The sequence below is a fragment of the Neolamprologus brichardi genome, chromosome 20 (genome assembly GCF_056152115.1).
Source record: "Neolamprologus brichardi isolate AB-2024 chromosome 20, ASM5615211v1, whole genome shotgun sequence".
In the NCBI taxonomy this organism is placed as follows: Eukaryota; Metazoa; Chordata; class Actinopteri; order Cichliformes; family Cichlidae; genus Neolamprologus; species Neolamprologus brichardi.
In genome coordinates this window covers 16,019,169-16,034,095 of record NC_142123.1, presented here as the reverse complement: position 1 = coordinate 16,034,095, position 14,927 = coordinate 16,019,169, and the positions used below count along the sequence as shown (strand labels likewise).

At 37.5% G+C, this 14,927-nt stretch overlaps 1 protein-coding gene across 2 annotated transcripts in view; it reads left to right on the top strand.

The window, feature by feature from the left end:
• The first annotated feature begins 9,246 nt into the window (after positions 1-9,246).
• plagl2 (pleiomorphic adenoma gene-like 2) overlaps positions 9,247-14,927 on the top strand; it is a 41,846-nt gene continuing 36,165 nt past the window's right edge. For both annotated transcript variants that reach the window (XM_087833416.1, XM_087833415.1), the window contains exon 1: positions 9,247-9,568. The gene's annotated coding sequence lies outside the window, so the exon portion shown is untranslated. The remainder of the gene's footprint in view (positions 9,569-14,927) is intronic.

Genomic DNA, 14,927 nt, shown 5'->3' with positions numbered 1-14,927 from the left:
CGCCAATCAATGCTACATCCAGTGATAAAGACTCAGATGGGAGAAGGGGCAGCACTCCCAGAGTGTTGTCATTATGTGTTCGTCATTAGAGGTTCACATGTGTGCTCAACATGCCCAGACCCAGTGTACTGGGTAGGCATGACAACATGTGGCCTGGGTGTGGTCTCAAACTTTTGTTACTTTTATTTAGATGATTCTCTGCCAGCCTGCCTTGTTTGACTGAATCAACCGATAATTGCTTAAATATGTCACAATAAAGAGATTGTTATGCACAGCTAAGTGGCTGAGCGACACGACTGGAATGATCTGCATATAGTTTGTTTTTATAATTACTCCAAGGACAACTAAACATGTACATCTACATAAAACAGCTAAAACAGTAGAGAGACTATATATTCTTTAAATTATAACCAAAGTCCAGAACTTTTTTTTTGTGAGTTTCACACAAAAAGGACTCTGAGGTTTTCTAGTTGGGCTTTGAGGGATTTTTTAATCCCTTTGCATCCTCCAGGTTAGCCAACCCGTTCTAACGATTCTCTCTTTGTACTCAATCACTCTCGTTTTTCTTTTCTCTGATGCTCAACAGCTGGCTGCTCTTTCCCTCTTTTCCTGTGTCGTTCTTGATGTCTGCTCCTCCCCCATCCCTCGAACACACACTGTTTCTCATTGTTACAGATGACAGCGAAGATAACAATACAAAGAACCACAACTCACTGCCGGAGTTTGAGAAAAAGACAAAAAGTTGGTGAGACAGGGAGAGAGAGCGTGAAACTTCCTTGAGGTGACAGGATCACAACAATCAAACAAACATAAAAATGTTCACCTAACTTTTTTTGCATTTTAGTTTTTGTGCAGCTCTTCCTCACTATCCAAGGTTTTATCAGTTTCATTTCCTTTTTCAACTCTTCAAGCTGCAGAGGAAGAAGCTTTCAGTTAGTAGTATTCAGTATTAGAACATCTACACATGCATACATGCCACTTATGTTTCCCCATTTGTCTGCTATGTTTTTAACTTCTTTCATATTCTCTGCTGCTGCAGAGTAGGCCTGACACTGTTTGTGGCCTTTCACAAGAGGGAAATAAGGTAGTCAACCTCAAAACAACCCGCCTCCTGTTGACCTTTCTGTGTTGTTCCTGACAACCCAGCTTTCAGTTCAGCTGAAATCTGTATGGTGTGCTGTCATTTTACAGATCTAGCATGCAGAGCTGTCACATGTTAAACAGGTTTTTCTGACAAATTTGTCCGCGTAGAAGAAAAGAGCGTCAATAACAAAAGCTTTTTCATTTTTTTTTATATGTTTTTAAATATAATAAAACTCCATGTTGTAACTATGGAGGTGAAGAAAAAAAACACACCTCCTCAAAGGCATCGCGTTACACACACCAGTTGTCCATGAACTATCTGGGGTATATTTTTTGTCCTGGTGAATACTCTGTGAACAAACAGAAGAGAAACAGTCCTATTTTCTTTCTTCAGTGAGTTTTAAGATGCAAAAGTTAATGCCTAAACCTGAGAAAGAGTTTTTCCAACCCATTCCTCTGCGATAAAGGCATTAAGTAAAGCTGGTAATGAACTTGGAAAACATTTAAAACAACAGATGCACCTAAAAAACTTTACCCTACTCAGCCTGGAATGGCTAGGTGCCCTTATTGTAGCTAGACATAGTAAATATATCTTGACACACCTTGACATAGAAGAGAGCCAAGTTAAACTTTGGAGAAGATATAGAGTTCGACTAAACAGGGGATGTGGAAAAGAGTTTAACTGAACCTACACAGTGGAAATATTATAGAGGAAATGGAAATCCTGCAGGTGATGCTACAAGAGAGCTTAGTATCAGCAAGCTGAGAGAAATTTTACTGTGATGGACTACTCCAATGTTGCTCAAGACAAGAAAAATTACTTGGAAAAACCAATGAAATCCACGCTGTAAGAGGACTTGTCTGCTGTGAAAACTGCAAGCCTGACAAGTTCTGGAAACCAAGTATTTTTAAAGTATTTTTAAAATAATTTTAAAGTAATTTTAAAGTAATTTTGATTATAAAGATTTAACTTTTAAGTGTCATTTCAAGTATTAAAGATTGCGCCAAACCTCTGATTTAAAAAAAACAACATTTTTTTTAACTTAACTTACCTGCATTTTAACCAGATTTTCATATTTAGTTTTACTTTTGACTTCACCTACGATCTCATTCTGGTTTTCAAGATTTATTTAAATTTAAAAGTAGTAGAAAATGGGTCAAATTTAATAACTGTTTACTGTTGATTGTCTTTAGTTTGCAGCTGCTGTCTATCTATTAGAAGCAGTTTGCTTTAGTGATATAGAGAAAAATTAAGAGAAACCTGTTTCACCTTCAAGGTTTTCTTGTATTTAGGGATGTTAAGCTTTGTGTTGGTTTTATCTTATTTTATTTTGGTCTGTTGGTTCCTCTCAGTAATCTGCTGTAGCTACACATAGACTGAATGTAACAAAAGCAACACACAAAGTATCAAAACTGATGTTAGGAGATTTATCTTATTAATGAAATTGGAAAAAGCCAAACTATCTCTTTAAAGTCTATTCTAAAGTTTGCAGCATTAAAGCTATTAATGGTAAGAAATATTTCTCACTTGAAAGATTTATTTAAATTTAAACGTGGACATGCCAAAACAAACAAAAATGCAATATCTACCTCTAGAAAATGTTAGTAATACATGCTAATAATAATTTACTGACATGGATAAAAACTGAATGCACTAGAAAGGTTTAGACTAGTGAAAAGGTTAGATTTGAAAGCAAATTAAAGTAAAATTAAAACACATGAGAAATATCTGTCAGTTTGATTGAATTTGTTAACACAACAGAAGGCTTTAGTGCATGTTTGAGACGTGTCTGTACTTTACGTCATAAAGGCTTAAAAATACCACTACTGTCATAACAAGCGCTGACACAGTTAATCATGAAACTAATAACAACTAAACAAAAATCAACATTTGAAACAATATATTTTAAACCTTTAAAACTGTAAATGCTAAAAGCCCCGCTTCAAATGAAGCTGAACTAAAACACTAAAAAACTAAAAAAGTAGTAATAGGGTAATAGTACTGCGCTACTATAGTAGTTATAGTAGCACAGTAGCATATATATATATATATATATATATATATATATATATATATATATATACATAGAGAGAGAGAGAGAGAGAGAGGGAGATAGATTAACAAACTTTATTTTTCTGTTTAAACACAAATATCCCATTTGCCCTAGTGTGTCTGAGTGGCATACATGAAGACTGTAACATAAGACTTTGGTTGTTCCCACAATGACGGACATTAATGAAAGGTAAGTAGATAATTAAACTAATTAAGCTAAGCCATCTGAACATCTGGATAAAGCTACAAGTGATTCTAAAACCTTTTAAATGGTTCAGAATGTTTTTTGTACCAGTTTTGTAAACTTATAACTGATATTTACATTACTGTGCTTTTAAACAGCAAATGTGTAGGCAGGTGCTCTGACTTGCAAACCTTTGAACCTGGATATGCAGTATGTTCCTTTCACTTCCTGTTTGATTAAGTTATGCACCAAAACTACTTGATTCTCAGTATTGCCAAGAATACTGACAAATGTACAGGGTACGCCAGAAGTGACAATATTTAATTAATACAATAATTATTACATAAATATAACATTATTTACATTACTTCATTTTTAACAGTGTAGTAAATATAAACACTTTCCCTCAGAGTTTCTCACAGTGCTTATTTCAACATGTTACTATGTGAAACAGACTTTTATTTATAGGTGCAGTGACTTGGAAGACTGACAAAACTTCACAGTATCTTTCTACTATTCATTTCTTCTTATTTCATTATTATTGGCTTTATTTATATAGTTATTCATCTTGCCTTTCTTATTTTTTCATTCTCTTTCACAAATTTTTACCTCTGGGCTTACTAAAACTGTGCACACCTACAAACACTCCCTCAAGCACATTATCAGATACACTTATTATGTTCAATAAGTGTTGTTTTTGTCCTGTTTTGGCATATAAAGCAAAAAAAATAAATCATTTCATGACTGAGTATTTTCATTAACTATTAATTTAAAACTCATTTTTAAAATAATTTTTGGGGCAGGGTGCCTTCATGATGTAACTGATGACTGTGTAACTGGACAGCTCTGCAGCTCCACCCATCTACCTTATCAACCTCCTGCAGAACTCTGATGTTTGCTCTCTGTGACTTGACACCCCACCTCATCGCAGAGAACTTCTGCTCTGTGCTGCCCAGAAATTATCACACACCAGATGCTCAGTGGTTACATCATACAGATGTATCGTCTCTGTCTAGCTTTCAGTCGGAAACCAATGTTGTAACATTGGAGCTCTCATTTCATTGATTTTTAAGCATACTTGTGAGAAGCATACTAAGTCTAAAACATCAGTAAAAAAGGACAACTTTTTCCAGTTAAGTTCTTCTTTAATATAAATCAAAAAAGCTCAATTTAACTACACCCCGAGACCCAAGCTCATTAAAGCATACTACCTTAATAAAGTATGCAATTATAATTAATAAAAATGCTCACCTCAAACAAAACTGGGTGAGAAAATCATGCTCAGCCATTTCTGTGTAGCTGGATGGGACAATGATGTCCTGGTGGTTCCCCGCCATCCCTCCTAAGCTGTTTATCACCCATCCCCACTAATGTAAACCGCCCATCTGTTTTAAACAAAACACATAAAAACACACATAGTCATTTCCCACTGTGCCAGACCCTGAAAGAAGAGATTGCTGGGTATTCTGGTGGCAAGCAAATCCACTCCAGATGTGAACAAATTGTCCCCCTTACTAATTGCTATTGTGCTTGCTGATGCCGATTTTGGATCTCTTTGGTTTGTGTAGATGGGTGTGTGAGTGCTTGCCACAATATGTTAAGTTTAGAGGTGCATGTGTACTTACAGAGGAGCTTGAGAGTGTGTCTATATGAAGCTGACGGTGTTAAAGTAATATATGTGAAGTAAAGCGTGCTAAATGAAGGAGGTAAATCAAGATAACACTGCATGATCAGTTGGAGAGCAGAACACTGGTATACCCTGCCATAAACAGAGCCACATGTTTCTTCCCAGAGCCTGATGAAGGCTTTATTTAAGGGAGCCCATTGCTTTCTTCTGTCCTGTCATCAGAACTTCTCAAAGGAAACTTCTGGCTTCCTCGTCCCTCACAGTGCATCTAATCAGGACTGATTAGGTGTGTGGTAGCCAGAAACATGCAGGGGAGTGGTGGCTGCTGCTGTGCATGTGAGGGCTTTTCCTGCATGGTCTACAGGGCTGAGAAAAAGACAGAGGAATCAGAGGATGTCATGTTGTGGCATTTCATAGGTTAGTAAAAATTGCTCCACAGATGTAAATAACAGCCCACCACGCAACAACTGCAATCAACCTGACTGCGGTTGCAGCAAACCACACTGTAATCCAAATAAACAAACAAAAGCATAATGAAAGAAATCTCACTGTTTATGCCGGGAAATTGCCTCACCTCATCCATCTTCAGACCTTCTGTTTCTCTATCATCTATTCTTGTCCAGTTTCTGTTTGCTTTATAGGATCCTAACAGAAGAAGCTGCAGGGGGAAAAACAACCAAAGTGGTTACATCAGATCCCACCAAAGGCAGCGTGGTCAGCTGAATTTAGTCATACATTAGTCGTACCACAGGTAAAATCTGTAATGTGTAATCTTTGTGAAAGTACAACTGATGTAGCAAAATATACAGCTGATGTCAAAGAAAGTCCTACAGCCCAGTCTGCAAAAAGTTCACAAACACAGAATGCAGTTAATCTTTTAATTTTGTATATAATGAAAATAAATGTGCAAAGACGATGCAAACTGCTTATGAGAAATATCTGTTTTTATTTTGACGCCAGAAACACATTTCAGAAAAACCTACAACAGTGGCATGGTGTGTTGCCTCATTTTTGTTTTTGGGTTGTCTTTTTGTTTCAATACAGTGGTGTGCATTGGTCAGTGCTGTCACCTGACAACAAGATGGTTCCTGATTCAAACCCTTGTTGGTGCTCTTATGAGTGCAGGCGCTCCCTGTGCCTACATAAGGTTTCCTCCTGTTAGTCTGACACATGCTCGTTAGAGACGTTGCTGATTCTGAATTGGCCGTGAATGTGAAGCTGAGAAAATGCTTATATGTGTGTTTAGTTAAAATGTCATCTGAAGCGTTTTGCTCAGTAAGACTGCAAATGTACTAAAAAAATACAAGTGCATTACTTTATTAGGGTTTTTCTAGGGTCTTTTAATGTTACTACACATGGTGAAGTCTACCAGCTGTTCATGTTTTACATCAAGATGTTGTTCTTTAATTGTTAAACTATTTGCTTATGAGATTTTTTGTGTAATGAACCTTTGCTACTTTTAATTTTCAACTTAAAGAAGACCCAACTTCTTTAAGACATTCTTTTTCTACCAAATCACATGTTAATAACCTGTTTGAATATCCTAGTGGTTATTTAGTAACCTATAGGTTCTTGAAGTGACCTTTAAGCATCAGTTTTCCTGGGTTTTCACCACCTTTTTTAAAATCCTTTTTGCTGGAATTAAATCCAAAATTAACATTTTTTCCTAAATTTTATATATTTAAAGATTCAGTTTGATTTAATGTTTATTTACATTTTTAAACAGATCAATTTTAAGAAACCTGCTCCTTAAGTGGTTAAAGTAAAGAAAATAGGGCCCTCTTAAAATGGCACTCATTAGTTTTAAGTCACAGGTGCTTGAACTCCAGCTGAAGTGCCTAATTCCCACAAATATTTATCAGATTAAGGCAATTTTAATTAACAGCCTGGTTGGAAAATCCTTGAATATTATGAGCATATTACCTAGAGTGTAGTATTTGTAGTTTTTGGGAGATAAAAAATTCTCACAATTTCCCTACTTCATGACAAGCGGCCCTTGGCCTTTGTGGGTTTAAGTTGTCCAAAAATGGAAGATTTTCCTAGTTTTTTTACATTCAAAGCATTAAAACCATTATTATATCCACAGATAATTTCTACAACTGTAGCATCAGGTTAAAGATAATTCTTCATTAAACAAACTTTAATGAAGAATTATGTACTTTCTTTTGGCATTCAAAAGAAAGTACATAATTTCATCCAAAGTACATACTTGTCATTGCTTTTGGACAGTTTCAAATTGTTACACTTGGTATTCAGAGATTAATTCATGGAAAGTCTAGGCTTAATTTAAGAATAAAAATGTCCAATATGAATAGAAAAAAATGGGTATAAAAATGCAATTATTTCCTTCCTTATGTTATTTATAACTTCCTTATTTATTTATTTTTAAATCTGAGCTTTCTATGTTTGTCTGAATATTTTATTAGTATCAGTTGCTTAATTGTTTTAATAATGAATAAATCTTTAAAATAATTATACAAATGTGGTTTTATTGAACATGCGTTTGTTCTATTAATTTTTGTGAGAAATTTTAATTCCTACAGATCTTGTGTTGACAGACCTGCTTTTATTTGTCTATCAGTTAAATATTTAACCCCCCCCCCCCCAAATAAAAGTCTGCTTGAATACAAAAAACCGACCTGACTTTTTAAAGTAAACTTTGAAAAAACAAAAACAAAACAAACAAACAAACAGAAAACAAAACATCTGAACACTATTCGTGTTTAAAGAGGTTTTTAGCCTGTCGGTTTTACATAAACGAGTCTGCGACGTCAGGTACAGATATCCGGTCCGATCCAGTGGAGTAACATTTAGGTCCGAGACAACAACTTTCAATATAGGCTTATTATAAGCAGCTTCTTCTTTAAAAAACGAAAAAAAAAGTGGTTTGGGGAACAAAAAGCATCATCATCGTCATCATCATTTCCGCAAGCTCTTTCCAGCACACCGCTGTAGTAGGTACGTCTATTGTAGTTGTGCAGCACAGCAGCCCCGAACAACAAACACTTTCTGCCCCGCTCCTCTTTATTGAACAAGCCGAAAGGCTTTTGATGCTTTCATGTTCTGTCGGAAATTTTTCAATTTAGACTAATTGCCCATGAAAATCCGAATAACAGGATAAGTGCATTCTGCATGGTGATGTATTTTTTATTTTAATTGTTCACTGGCCAGTCAGCACCTAAATGCATCATTTTGAATATGTGTTTCTGTTTATTAAAAGCATTTTGCACTTCAACATGATGCAAAGGCTTCGGAATACGTTGAATCATTTATGCAATTCAAAAATTACACAAATATGTGTATTGATCTTTAAAAACAGTATTTTATTTTTTTGTATGAAAATAGAACATAAGAACTTAAATGCCGCATTATTGAAGACACCCCCTTCTCATTTCACTCACTCCGGCGCTGTGCACAAACACGTTCACCCTGCGGGCTCGGCGGTGGGACCGTTGGCAGCCTGTGGAGGGGCTGGGAAGTGGTGCCGGAGAGGCAGTTAGGGTGATGAGGAAACGAGTTGATGTGCCCTGGAAGTAATTCTTTCACCCTTCTCCCCTCCCCCTTCCCCAAAGGACACACAAGATGGGAGAGACCACCACCAACCACCGGTAGCCTTCAGCACGTGGGGACCCAGGGTGATCATCCACATTCCAGCTTGTGGGCTGGAACTCCTGCTCGTTATCTGGCGCCATGTTTTCACTTTCTGATACCTTTAAAAAGCACCTTAATTATACCAGCACATTAATTTCAATAAAGTGGTTTTGTATTTTTGTATAACGCATTTAAGGGTAAAAATGCTTTTCAAGTTTAACCCCCCCCCCCCCCCCCCAATTATAAATAACAATAGCGAAATGATGATGAAGTGGTGTTATGAGAAATCTCATGTTCTTGATGGTTCTTAAAAAGTAGACTCCCATTGTAGCTAAATATTGATGTACGTATTCCAACAAAAAGGCTGAAATAAACAAATGCCACATTTAATAAACAGAAAATACATTTTTTAAAAATTATCAGTGACTTCCTCATTATTGTTGAGCTTCTTAAAAAAGACAAGATAAATAAAAATAAGAAAAAGCAAAGCATCGAACAAGTGCATTCATAGCTTAACTAAGCCCTCCCCTCTCTCTCTATACTACTCAAGTCTGGGCACAGTCTGCATTTTAGACATTGTAGAAGCTTCTGTTTTCAAGCATCTTTCTAATTGTTTTAAAGGTTTTCTTGTTTAAAATGAATGCGCAGAGTGAAGATAAGCTGCAGGTGTTATAACTGAAACTAGTACTGCTAACTGGGAGGACTGGCTGCAAGCTGCTGAAAACCCAGTAAAGCTGTCGCTGGTTAGAAAAAAAAAGTTTGTGAAAGTGGCCTGACGTCACACTCCCATAATGCTTACCGCCCCATAACTCCGCTGCAGCCTGAGGAGAGCCAGACACACTCTCAGGCCCCGAATATAGAAAAATTATTGGGAAAAATCGGAAAAAATATCCAAGCAACAGATCGGGAGGAGAAAAGAGCGTGGAGCGGTGGCGTGGGCTCTCCCACAGCGGGTTTTTGGTCTGGTCCGGGATGGGAGGCTACCGGGAGTCCTTGTGAAATTGACTAATGCGATGCTGGAAACTTTCTGGTGGGTAAACTGCTCGTTTTTTTCCTCTAAGCGCTCATATTGTGGCTTCACGTCCTCCCGTCTGCATGTGTGCCTTTGCTACAACTTTCCGAGCCTCGTATCAGCCCTCAGTTGTCTTTAAGTGACACTTGAATTGTTGTGAACGTGTTGTTACCGTCGCACGATCGGACTTTGCGCTATTTTTTCTTTAGTGGCACCGTGTAAGAAGCCTGGGTATTTAATTTATAATTACGCGATCGTCTCTTCTGCCTCGTCTTCTTCTTCAGTTTTTTTTAAACGTTTTCTTGTTTTTGCTCGATGATTATGTTGCAAACGCGATCTGTAAAGTTGTTCCACACGGCGCACTTTGTGCAGCGGCCCCTCGCTGTTGACGTTTGATGTAGTTTTGCAAGTTTTCGGCGATCTTGTGATTTTTAAGCAATTTTCGAACATTCATCAAGTGTGCAGTGCCGCTGCACGGGAGAGGGAGGTCGAGAGAACGTCCTGTTGCGTGTGTTTGTTGACCAGAGGGGAAAAAACAAATTTGCTGAAACGTGCACGGATGTTTATGCCCATCACAGATTCTTTAAATAAGTTTTGCGACCGATATTCAGTCGCCCTCCTTGAACCTTGAAGCCATTGTTGCTGTCTGAATCGAGCCGTCCACTAGGTTGTGGTTTATGTCACAGTTCGGATGTTTTGCTGGGAGAGTGTGCGCTTTTCCTTGAAAGAGGGGGGTAAATAACAACCAAGACCCTGCCAAAGAGCCGGGGTGGTTGGGGTCACAGTGTGGGGGTTCAGTTTGTGCACTTGTTTCTGATTTGGCTGCATGCTTTTTACGTATTTACTGTCATTCAGGAGGGAGGAAATGAGCACAAACAACGGTGGAAGTAACCCTAAAGTAGTCAGCTTTGCAGAGGACTGAACAGAAAGCTGTTTCTCCTATTGGGAGATTGTTGCATTGTGCTGTTTTTCATTTGCATTTCATATTGTTATTGCAGCAATATTACATTTCAAGATTAGCAAACTTTCCCTGTTCTGCATAAAGCATGAACTCTGGCTGAACTTTGGGATATTTAAGTTGTTTTCATGACATCACTTATAAACTATAAGCAGACATCCTGTGATTGTACAGGAAAGTGCACATCCACAGTGGGAGATTCCACTACACGCATACACGGTTTTCCATTACCAAGTTATCCATCGTCATTTGAGCACACTAAAAATGACAATATGGAAGTACATCGGCCAACATAAGTATCAGCTGTTGATATATCTGTGTATTGTTGTTGTTTTCCATCATTTGTAGCAGCGTGGAAATGTTCAAAGATACTGTGAGGAAAGGAAAGTACTTTAGGACAGTTAACAAGAACAGAACTGTGGACATTTGAGTCAGCATCTGCTGTTGGCTAGATTGTTATTTTAAACATAGAAATCATCCCAGACTTTGATGATCAATGTAACCTAAAAGCAAAAAAAACAACAACCAAAAGATCAACTTACTTCCACAAACATAAAGGCTCAAAAATGATTGATTGATTTTTCAGTTAATGTAGGATAAATACCACATGAGGTGTCACATTAGTTTGTAGAAGCCATTAGCCATTTTGAGAGTTATTAAGAAAATACATACACTACATATTAGACATGCATAGGTTATGAAACTCTAGACTGATGCTGATGTTTAAATTAGCAATTCGATTGGTAGCTGATGATATTTTTTCAGTATTTTTATTTTGTTTCTGTTGTTATTTTTGCGACACAAAGTAATCTTATTTGAAAACAAAGCTAATCTCTGTTAGTCTTTCAGCTTTTTATTACACAATATTTGTGCATCTAGTGAGTACAAAAATGATGTGCAATTAAAGATAAATATCAGCGACTGATATCAATAAATCTTGCCTTGTTATCCTGCTGATTTGTGTAGAAAATGATGTGATGAGTCACTTAGTAAGATGTCAATTCATTTATTTTACTGGGATCAATAAAATTTTAGAACTGAAGATAACTTCTGCCTAATGGTTCAAGGTCAAATTCATATTTTGCTTGCTACTAAATCCACAAGCACAATTTCAGTGCATGCAGCTATAAATCAAGTCAAACATTTTGTTATAGTTCATATGAATAATGTGATATAGCTGGACTACCAGTCAGAAAAGTCATACTCACTTTTCAGGTATAAAAGGTAGCTAAAAAGGCTAAATTCAGATCAGCATGTAATGAACTTTAGGTAGGTTTTCCCTCCAACTTCACGCCTACATGTCTGAGCCAAGCATGTACCATCAAGGCCTCCAGCTACATAATAAGGAAATGGAAGTGAGGTTGTCACGAGACAATGCCTTTGCTGGTCGCTCTGCAAGTTGAGACCCATGTGTTGATGTTTGCTGCTCTCTCACTACAACCGCTTGGCTGACGATGGATCCGCCCAATGGAGCATTAGCCAGATTTCAATTCTCACACGTAGAGCGTTGAAGAAGATGACTCTTTTATTTTTTTACATGCAGTGACAGATGATATATGAAAATAAAGGTATTTGAATATAATAGTATTTTCCCCCACAAATTCACAGAAGCTCACGCTAATTCCCATCAGTATGTGTGTTTTCAGAATGATTATGTGCACTCTAAAGCACAAAAAACCCTCAAGAAACTCCAAGACTCCAGTACTCCTACTTTATATTTTTTCTTCAGACATAACCATCTAATGATTCATGTTATTCTGCTGCCTGAGCTTTCAGATCTGCTCTGCTCAGTTGAGCACAGTCTTTGCTTGAGTCCACTGAGCCAGCTTCTTCTCATTAACTTCCATGCATTGCCTTACATTACTTCCATGCCCTGTGGTCGAGAGGCAGCACGTTTCATGTTTGCCTTTATGATTGAGCGAACGTGGGTGCCTGCGAGAGCACACACACTTGCCTGTTTGGAAGATGTGTGTGTGTGCAAGTGTGTGTCTGCGCTCCATTTTAGTGTGTGTGAGTGAGAGATTGCTGTTTTTTGAGTCCAAGGGAGGTCTTCTCTTCTGAAAATCCCCCTCACAATTCCTTGCACCTCTTCGGGCAGCAGCGGTGGTGGCGGCAGCGGTGGTGGCGGCAGCAACGGCGGTGGCAGCAGCAGCAACAGCAGGCTGATTACCATGAGAAAAGAGCATCAGTTGGGTTAATGGGAGGGACAGCCCTCTGAGGGGACAAATGGTAGTTAATAACCAGGGAAGAATCGGAAAAGCTCTGATCCCTTGATTTGTACTTTTTCACCTTCTAGAGGCACGGATGGGATGGGGTTGGAGGGGGTGGGTGAGGGAGCAAGGGACACTGGGTTCATGGTAGAATGGATGCTGCTTGCTGACAGGCTGTAGGAAAACTGTACTATGTGTTACTTTCTCAGGAGTGGCACTGGGAACCTGAGAACTGCAACAGAATACAGGGCATTGCCAGAGCTGTTAAGTGTGTGCATGTGTAAGCACTGGGCGACGTTCATACAAGAGTGTGTGGACCTAAGTACATTTGGTGTCATGGGATCAGTGTTCAGGTTTTTACTGAAAACAAGTAATACTTTACACATTATTTGATACTTTTCCTAAAAGTAATGCAATTTGTTTCTTAATGACCTGCCGGAGAATGTAATTCGTTACCCTATTTGATACATTACTTTTGTGTTACTCTGTAAAATGACCTTAAACACATTATCGCATAATTATCTATATAAACCATACGCTATAATTATAATCCATATCTTTTAGTTTTAAAATTGAGATCAAAGAGGCTTCACAGTGATGCAACTGCAGAAACACGAACAGGTAGAAATGAAGGCTACAATGGTGCAAGCCTGACTGCTCGTCACTGTTTTTGTTACCTGTTGAAAATCAAGCTCTGGCTGCAGGACTGGAGTCAGCAAGCCCTCAGCTTTAAAATAATTCTGGGCTCTTGGCTAGCTTTGTGTTAGTATGCTGTCTGTGCAGATGTTTGCAAAGAGTCCACCTTGTGTTAGCACAGTGCGGTTGTATTTGTCTTGATAGAGTTTGCATTTCACCATCGTGCTTTTGTCCTTCTATGGAATAAAAGTAAAATTAATGTCCATATTTCTACTGCCTAAAAGCTCCACACCACAGTTTTCCTCTTTTCTTCATATAGACAGAAATCAGCTAATAGTAGGGCAAGTGCACAGGAAGAAAGAAAACATGTTAACTTGATGCTTTTTCTTTCTGTCTGCCTGGTGTGCAAACAACTAAAGAATGTCACAACGTAATTGTAACTAACATGTCACTGTGTTACTGAAAAATGTAATGTGATTACAGAAACACATTACACTCAACACTGCGTGGGACTAGCAGGGAAACAGATATTTCATTTAATTTATTTGCAGTATGTGAGGCTTCACACATTAGCTGCTCGGCTTTCAGGCTATTGTGTGAGAGAGGGCTGAGAGCTGTATGTTGGGTGTGAAAGCAGAAAGAAGTTATGAATTCTGAGAAAGACTGAACAAGGGAGCAAGAAATAGAAAAGCAAAAGGATAAATCTGTAGCTCAGAATGTGGGTCTGATATTAAGTGGTAATGTGGTCAAAGAAAAAGAAAATCAGCAGTAATTTGTTTTTCCTACCAAGAGCTACAAACTGCCATACTACTAAATGTTATGAAATACTTATAAATGTCAAGACTGGAAAAAATACTGGCTAATACTTTGATTAAAATAAGTGAATATTATCAAAAGCTTTATTTGACGTCTTGATGATTTTCAATGGTTTTAATCACAATTTTTTCCAGTATTAGACTGTATTTATTTTATTTAGGAAAATTGGCTGTGCAACTTCTTTATTACCATCATTATGAAATTAGTAATTTTTTTGCTAAATTAATAAAAGCGGCTTTGTAGAATCCAAAAAGTTTAGCTTTATTGTCCCATGAAGCCTGACAATCAAGTCTAACTTGTAGTCTGAAGTCCAAGTATTACATACTCAATTAAAACAGGATAAAAACAGACTTGGATAACCTTCCTTTTTCAAATGTTAAATTTGTGGGCAATTAAACATAGCATTACAAATCAGAGGTTTGTTGGATGGAATTGTTTTGCTTTAGTTTTGCTGTATAGATAGCAATGTGATGGCTAGCCTACCATAGCTAATACCATAGCTAATGTATACCAATGCTAATGTCAGGTAACATTACCAAAGTTTGAATACATAGAACAAGGAAAATATTACTGAAACTTTTTGCTGACTTTTTGTTCTTGTGCATCATAATCATAACATTATCGTTATAATAACAATACCAGTGGAACTGCTGCTTTAGCTAAATGTGGCTGGTAACTGGTGGGTAATATTAGCTCAAGTTGACTGACCTTACTATTAAGTCTGTATGCTGAGTTCAGTGTGGAAGATTATTTAGTG